We start from the raw sequence: 8720 nt of genomic DNA on the forward strand, positions 1-8720 counted from the left end.
CCTGACTCTATTTAATGACTAAATGAATACAGAATATTTACTCTTCCTTCTAGGAGGCCTATTTAATTTAGACGTACTATAGATAAATGCTTACAGAAGTAATTCCTTAAAACTTATAAGAGGAAACATTTGCATGTTTACAACTGTCCTAAAACAACGAAATACTTTTAATATTTTTTTCAAGGTTACACAGAAGGCAACATGGTATATTAACTAGGTTCATTAGGGAATTGCATTATGGTAGAAAAATTCTCTTTAGCTGTACATCCTGAAAAAAAGTACTGTTAATTACAAGTTATGATGTCTGTTAAATGACTACAATTCTTCTTCAGTGGTTGAAAATGAAAAAAAAAAAAAAGGATTTTATTTCAAAACAAAACTTTTCCTATAACTCCTCTCTTCCTAGCTTAGGTTTGGAGAGGCTGTGGGTTACTTCAGCCCCAAGACAGTGGGGACTGAATAGTGTACTGCTATCCATGAAGGCAAAGACTACAGAACCCACAGATGCATTGGATTACCTTATTGCTTTGTTGTGGAGGTCTTAGGAGGCCCCTTTAAGCAAAGGGCAGCAAGAAAGGAAAACTGCAGGCTCTATACCATTGCTTCTCTCTTCACCTTTCCTTCTGCCTGCAGAGGTTGGTGTACGAGAATCTCAGTAAATGGTCAGTTAACAGTCTCATTTGAAATGAGCTCACCAAAAACTGCAGTTTTGTCAATACTGGATGTACAACTTTGCCATGTCAGCCAACATGGTACATGTTGGGCAGATCCTCAGCTACTGTGACTTGTCATAATTCTGTGGAAGTCAGTGAACCCTGGGCAATTTGTACTGTGTGAGGATTTCACTTAATGACTATGAAAGCACATTTTATATTCAGTCATTTTTCATGACAGGACTGAGATGACAAAGAACATTTTTTATGGGTTATGTAGCTATGGGATTACCTCAGTTAGTTAAAAAAAGATAAATAATGCTAAGTTTCTATGAATTTTGCACATCTGTATATTAATATATTCTTCATTTTCTATGTATACTTATTCATCTACTTGCAGAGGTATCTTTTTTTTTTTTTTTCAATTGTGTTGTATACATTTGACCTGAGACAAGTTGCTTTCAGTTTAAGGACACATGGTAATTTTCTTGTCATTTCACCTGCTGGGAGGACTAGAGTATTTTTGTCTTTTACAAGGATGAAGAACTATTTTCTGTCATCTCATGTGTTGCGCCACTTTTTACTTTAAGAGTTAAAAACTATATACAGGTTTAATTCTGCTTTATTTTTTCTTTGTTTACTTGCAAATCCTGCTCTCTTACTTACCCCTTCCTGGTATCTTCAGTCTTAATTCTGTTTAGAGTCCTTTGTCTCACTGTCATTGTTCAGGAATGAATTCCACAGAAGGCTGTCCACCAATTGCAGGAGCTACTTAAAAGGAGGATATAAGAAGGGCTGTCCCAGCTCAGGACAAAAAAGATTCACCTAGCTCCATATCCTGGCTTCAAAAGTGATGAAAAATGGTGAAAAGTGGAGGATGATTAGCAAGATTATTAGAAAATGAAGCATGTAGTGATAGCAACCTGCTTTATGTTCCCAGATTCTAGTGATAGGACTTCCAATGTCAGAGGTAGAGTTTTTCTGTTCAGTAGGTCCTGATGGATGTGTTTGTCCAAGAGATCTTAACTCATGTCAAATTCTGCAAACCACATTTTGTGGCAAGGAAATTAAAATTTACCAACATGGTATATGAGGAAATACTTCTGATTTTATTTATTTTGAATCAACTAATCCTTTTATTTAAGATGACGTGGTTGTGTTTTGCAAGTTGTCCTGAACAAAGTTTTAAAATGAAGATGTTAGTTTTCCTCTTAATGCATTAACTTTGTTTATAGGTATAACAGTTACAATTTATAATATTTGTCTTTTCTAAGGTAAGAGAAAGGTGTTCAAGTTTTTTCACACTACCAGCAGCTGGCAAATGTCAGTAATTTAACCCACAGGGCAGAGACTAGAGCGTCACCTGTCAATGCCCCGCAGCTGCTCTGCTGTGAGCTGTATGGGCCGATATTGCATGGGATGCTCAGCCACCCACCGCAGTATTTTGGAACAAAGGCATAGGAACACCTGCCCTCCAGAGAGGCCAGGGTTTACAGTTTCCCTCTGACCAAATTCTCTGGGACAAGTACCATCCAGAAATTGCAATACACATTAATAATGACCTAGAGACATATGGGAGCTGGGCAGGCTGTTACATGAGGCATACTAACCGCAAAAAGCCAAATACAAGGAAGTAACTTGTGAGAGTGCTACAAAAATGTATTTGTCATCTTAAAATATAATTCCCTAGTGCTCTTTCACTTGATTAATGGACTTACCTTACCTGAAATGTATCCTGAAAGTCTTTGGCAGTTCAGCAAACAAGAAAACTTTATCTGAAAGATATGTACTTGTAGCTGTATCTGCAGCAAATAGAGCTAAAGGGAACAAAAAGGCAGTGAATCATTATATGCTTCTAAAGGAAATTAAAACCTGAAAAAATACTTTTTTTCTGAATTCAAAAATTGGATATGCCAGGGGAAGTGTATAATTACAATATCAATAGTGTGGTTGTTGGGCTGGGGCCCTGCTAACAAAATGCACAATTTATTTCATCATCAGCCTTTCAATTAAGCTGTTATAACAGCAGTAAGCAGGCAAATCACAGGAACTATCCTCATTTTCCTCGGAATGCACACCGCATTATGAAGTACAAGTAGAGGGCCATAAAGGAGCCACTACCACGTTCACTGAATTGCCCGAGACAGCTTTAACAGATGGACGGGCTCAGTTCTGTCTTGGGGCAGTGCAAGGTTATACAGTCCCCTTTATGAAACATACTGGGAAGGTCACAAGCACCATCAACCTCAGACCATTTAAAACACTAGTATAATCACAATAATGTACAAATGAATGATATTCTTATTTTAAAAGACTTCCTTCTCTTCTCCCATGCTCCAGTTTAGCAAGAGCCTTTACATCTAGAGAAGCAAAGACTTGAAGCCTGGATTTATCCTGATCAATTTGCTTGCCTTGCTTCTTGAAGACTTTAAGAAATCCTTGAAAGAACCCAAGTAAATTTCTTTTTTTTAATTTGTAATTCTTCAATGCTGACCTGTCCTGGAATACATGCAGAAATAATCCTCTGCCAAGGTGTGGGATCCAATATGCCTGTAGCACTCAGACTTCACGTTACCTGGAACCTGAGAAAGACATTCTTAAATGTTCTTAAACATTACGAGAACACCCTTTCTGTTTCAGAAGAAATTAAAGCTTACAGTCAAAGCTAAAACTGGAGAGAGGCCATACCCTGTACAAGTTTTGAATCAGATATTCTCAGTGCAGGAAATGTATCTGGCTAGGCTTAGACCCACTGGATCATCGAGTCCAACCATTCCTAACACTCCCTTAAACCATGTCCCTAAGCACTTCATCAACCTGTTCCTTAAACACCTCCAGGGAAGGTGACTCAACCACCTCCCTGGGCAGCCTGTTCCAGTGCCCAATGACTCTTTCTGTGAAGAATTTTTATCTGATATCCAGCCAGAACCTCCCCTGGCAGAGCTTCAGGCCATTCCCCCTTGTCCTGTCCTCAGTCACTTGGGAGAAGAGCCCAGCTCCCTCCTCTCCACAACCTCCTTTCACGTAGTTGTAGACAGTAATAAGGTCTCCCCTCAGCCTCCTCTTCTCCAGGCTAAACAACCCCAGCTCTCTCAGCCGCTCCTCATAAGACTTGTTCTCCAGCCCCCTCACCAGCTTCATTGCTCTTCTCTGGACACGCTCCAGAGCCTCAACATCCTTCTTGTGGTGAGGGGTCCAGAACTGAACACAGTACTCAAGGTGTGGTCTCAACAGTGCTGAGCACAGAGGGAGAATCACCTCCCTGGACCTGCTGGTCACACCATTTCTGATACGAGCCAAGATTCCATTGGCCTTCTTGGCCACCTGGGCACACTGCTGGCTCATGTTCAGTCGGCTGTCAACCAGCACCCCCAGGTCCTTCTCTTCCGTGCAGCTCTCCAGCCATTCTTCCCCCAGTCTGTAGCACTGCATAGGGTTGTTGTGCCCCAAGTGCAGGACCCGGCATTTGGCCTTGTTGAACCTCATCCCATTGGCCTCAGCCCAGCGGTCCAGCCTGTTCAGATCCCTCTGCGGAGCCTCCCCACCCTCCAGCAGATCCACGCTTCCACCCAGCTTAGTGTCATCTGCAAACTTGCTAAGGGTGCACTCAATGCCTTCATCCAGGTCATTGATAAAGACATTGAACAGAGCTGGACCCAGTACCGAGCCCTGAGGAACTCCACTTGTGACTGGCCTCCAGCTGGAGTTAACTCCATTGACCACCACTCTCTGGGCCCGGACATCCAACCAGTTTTCAACCCAGGAGAGTGTGCGCCCATCCAGGCCAGAGGCTGACAGTTTCTGAAGCAGAATGCTGTGAGAAACTGTGTCAAAGGCTTTACCGAAGTCCAAGAAGACTACATCCACAGCCTTTCCCCCATCCAGTAGTCAATATGGTAATCAATGGTTTCCTTCTAGAGGCCATCGTTTCTTATTTGCTAAGGACTGGACCTAAGTTACCATTTGCTGATCCTTGTCCAGTCTACCTTGTGAGGCAAGGGCCAAAGGCACATGACTGAGGGACCAGTCTTCTGAAGTGTTTTACATCTTTATCTCCCAGTGACATCAGGCTAAAATGCATCTATAAATATGCCTCAATGTCTTCCTCAGGACTTTAAAAGTAGTTCTTGAGCAGCCCAGTCCAGAGCACCTGCAATATTTCATAGTCAGTAAGGGATTTAAGTTGTGTTTAACACTCTAAAAGAGGTTTATTTCAACATTGCAGTGATACCATCCAGACTGAGGTCTTTATAATAAAATGCAGTATTTTTTGCCAGATTGATGTTAACATGCATGATTTAAATGATGACACAAGCAAAACTTCTGTTCTGAGATGGAGAAATTAAAGATACCAAAATATTATCTTTCCTCTTGCCAATGGGAACAGCTGGCAAGATTGGTTTACTGAACAAAAACTTTGGACAGCAGACATAGGTTATCATTTTCACAAGATTTCTCTCTGAAATACAGGATTAACAAAACATACTATTTTTTTATTTCAAAATTGGAGGGCTCGTGTCTTTCATCTGGTCAAATTTAGCGTAAAAGTGAAAATAATATCAAAGTTACAGGCACCATAGGGAGACTGTTAATGTGGTAACAAAGGGCATTTGGCCAGTTAAAATAATAAAAGACTATACAGCTTCCCAGTGATGGCTGAAGCCCAATTAGTACTTTCCAAGTAGAGCCACAATATTCCTTCCCAGATTATGCGGTTTGGCACAATTCGGAATGAGTAAACTTACTTTCCTACAAGGGAAAAATACAATTAACAGAAAAAACAAGGTTGTGCAGTATTGTGCTTTAAGTAAGTAATAATGCACCATGGAGCACACATTAAAGAGTCAATAGTCATATACTTGGACAGGCTGAGGCAGAGGTAAAGCAATGGCTCAGCATACAAAAAGATACATATATTATATTAATAAACCCATGTGCAAGAGTAAAATGCAAATTCCTATCTTATTTCCTTACTATATTATTTTAAGGGAATATAGTCAACCCTTGGTGTATAGCACTCACACATATTACTTCAAAAATACCCTTTCTGCTAACTTTTTATACTTCTAAGTAATTAGTGGATTTGCTATTTCCTTTTTGTTTGAGCACCTGGGTTTTTTGTAAAGCTGCTAAAGGCCTAATGGTTTGGAAGATTCTTTTTTTCTTAATTAAACAGATTAAATTTGTTAAAAGGACTTTCAACCTGGATACTCACACCAAAAGCCTTTAAGAGTCTTTTCCTATTTAAAGTAATCCACTTTCTGGGACTGTGGGAGTGACATAAAGACTGCAAAGGCTCAACAAAGATGAAAATAAAGTCAGAGGGTTGGAAAAAAAAGAGAGCAACTTCCCATGTAAAAGTGAGCTTGCAAGTGGATGAGTTTTTTCTTCTCTTATTTTTGATAGTGTTTTTAAAATGAACAGACCATTCAGCTGAAGCTCAGAGCGAGTGGAAAACATGTAATGTAGGAGAAAGCATGATGATCCAGGGTAAGTATGTAGTATGGTAGCAAAATGAAAACAGCCCTGCTAAGACATCTGAGTATTGCTCTGCTAGTGACACCATTCACAACAGAGCAGTGCGATATGCCAGGAGGAAGATGAAAAAAGAAGAAAAAGTAAAACTTAAAAAAACATGGAACCACTCCCATCACCTGAAGCTTAGACCACACACCTGAAAGGGAGTAACCCACATCTAGCTTAAGTGCAGAGTCTGAACAGCCTTATCTCCCTTTCAACTTCACCATTTTGCAGATGTCTCATATACTTATATGAAGTGTTTGTAAGGGAGGAATTGATTATTTATTTCCAGTTTCTTTAATAATTACAGTAACCTGTGATAGTACAAAGGTCCATGAGCCGCAGCATCTCCCCACAGCTCTTTCATTACTGCCTTTTGGCTCCAGGCTTGTACAGTTTCCTCCTCTTCTCAGCTTCACCTAGGACTACTTGCTGTTAAGATCCCGAATAGCCTCCTAAATCAGCCTTGCCTATTGTAATTGTGTGCATAAAGAAGCAAGAAATGTGTGTGGAGTGGATATGGGAGCATATTTGTGCTGCTGCATCATTTGAATAGTCACCTACTTGTACTGTGCACAATACACTTACTGTCTTCTCGTCAGTTAATCCACAAGTCAACAACTAATCACACACAACACTCCACCGTCATCTACACAAGTTAAGATATGCCCTGGAACACCTGATTTTAAGCAGTTACTTGAAAAACAGGAAAATCCTCACCGGGAACAGAGCTGTACTAAGTATTAAAGTACTTTGAAGCAGGAACAAATTGCCAAAAGCCTTACCTTGTAGACTCTATTATTCAAAACCACTCCCACCTCAGAAGCTACTGCTCAGGCAAGGTGCAGGGGGGCTGTCCCATAAACTGCCACGTGCCCATGCAACATGCATTAGCTTTTGTGGCACCCGAGTATCCATGCCAATGCACAGCCCCTAATACCCAGAGTGGATTTTTTTTCCACTTTTGCTCTTGAATCAGCATGGTTCTCCTTAGAATGTGAAATTGAAATTAATCATATCCTCCTGCTGTATACGCAGTGGAAATGTATTTTTGCTCTTCAGAATTTCATCATACATTCCACCTCTACCCTTTTATCTAAAAATACATCTTAAGCATTTCTCTTCATAAAACAGATTAATCTCATTAATATTAGGGTACTGAGGTATCTGATTAGGTGGTCTAACAAATTGACATGACTTGAGTCCTTAAGTGAATGGAAATACTATAAAAACATGAAGAAGACAATAAAAAAATTGTGTGCCTAAACATAACTTTTTCCTCTATGTCTCCATACTAGATAAGTCTTCTTTTAGGAAACAAAAGATCTGTTTCACTCGGAGTCAGAGCTTCAAGAAAACTAGTGGAAAGTAACCCAACACAAGAAATGGAGAGAAAGTAGCTAAAAAAAGTATCCCACCTCTCTCTGTTTTACATAGAACATATTTTCTGAATGCTTCTTCACGTAGAAGCCGAACAGTGGTTTATATTAACATACTGATGAGGCCAGCTTCTCATAGAAACATAAATTTTCTTAGCTTGGAAAACTGTCGTTGATTTTAATTTTTAAATGGCACCAGAAAGTATGACATGAAAGGAAAAAAAACCTCTTTTATATTAAGGGACAAAAGCAAAATTTTTCCCGTATATAAATAACTGCTGAAATGTGATTTCCTGCTCTTCACTGACCCATGCCCAAGTAATTTATAATAACTTATTTTCTATATAGACTGTGTAGTAATGGCAAAATTATGTTGTGCAGAATATGTTTTCAAACAAGTATACCGTGTTTACCTGGAAAACCCACCATTCTTAAATGTAGCAATTGTATTTTTCTTCTCTTCTATTTATGTTCTTGCAATGCTTTTACCACCCTCGCAGTTCTGTGTATCCCCCAGCAGTATGTTAAGCAATGTGACTGGTATCCATCATGTGTAGCTTAATTCTTTCTTAATTAGCCTAACACCTCTATCAGATTAAAATCAGTAGGACAATATTACCATCCGCTACATGTTTTACTTTCTGTGACATGTTTCTCCTTGTAAGGTACTTTGCAAATCCCTTTCCCCTAGCAATAAAATAAGTCTATCATTGTCCAAAGAGAAGAGAGTAATGACAAAGTTTTATGCCAGTTTGGCAAATACTTTTACTAATTACAACTGGCAAAAAAAGAAAGAGGCAACTTAGAGGAAAGAATCACTTTAAAATCGATCTTGTCAAGTTATTATGATCATTTGGTTGCACCCTGCTGCAGTGGAGGCCTGCAAGTTTCTGATGTTTGAACATGTCTCAAATATTTCTAAAAAGATAGCAAATAATGGGTCAGGAGAAATAAACTCTTCTGGCAGAATTATCAATGCTTTTAGTTTTTGAAGCCACTATTTGCATGTTGATAGGCTTACCTAAGATCTGCTAGGCATAGAACTTGGGATTTATAAAATCAAAGCCTTACAAACTCAGCTTAACAAAATAAAAACTATCAAGACTTCCTCCTTTGGTGAAAGTCATTATGTTGTCATTGAAAGACATTCAAAGCTTACCTGCTTAGC

This window comes from Cuculus canorus, chromosome 2 (assembly GCF_017976375.1).
Source record: "Cuculus canorus isolate bCucCan1 chromosome 2, bCucCan1.pri, whole genome shotgun sequence".
NCBI lineage: Eukaryota > Metazoa > Chordata > Aves > Cuculiformes > Cuculidae > Cuculus > Cuculus canorus.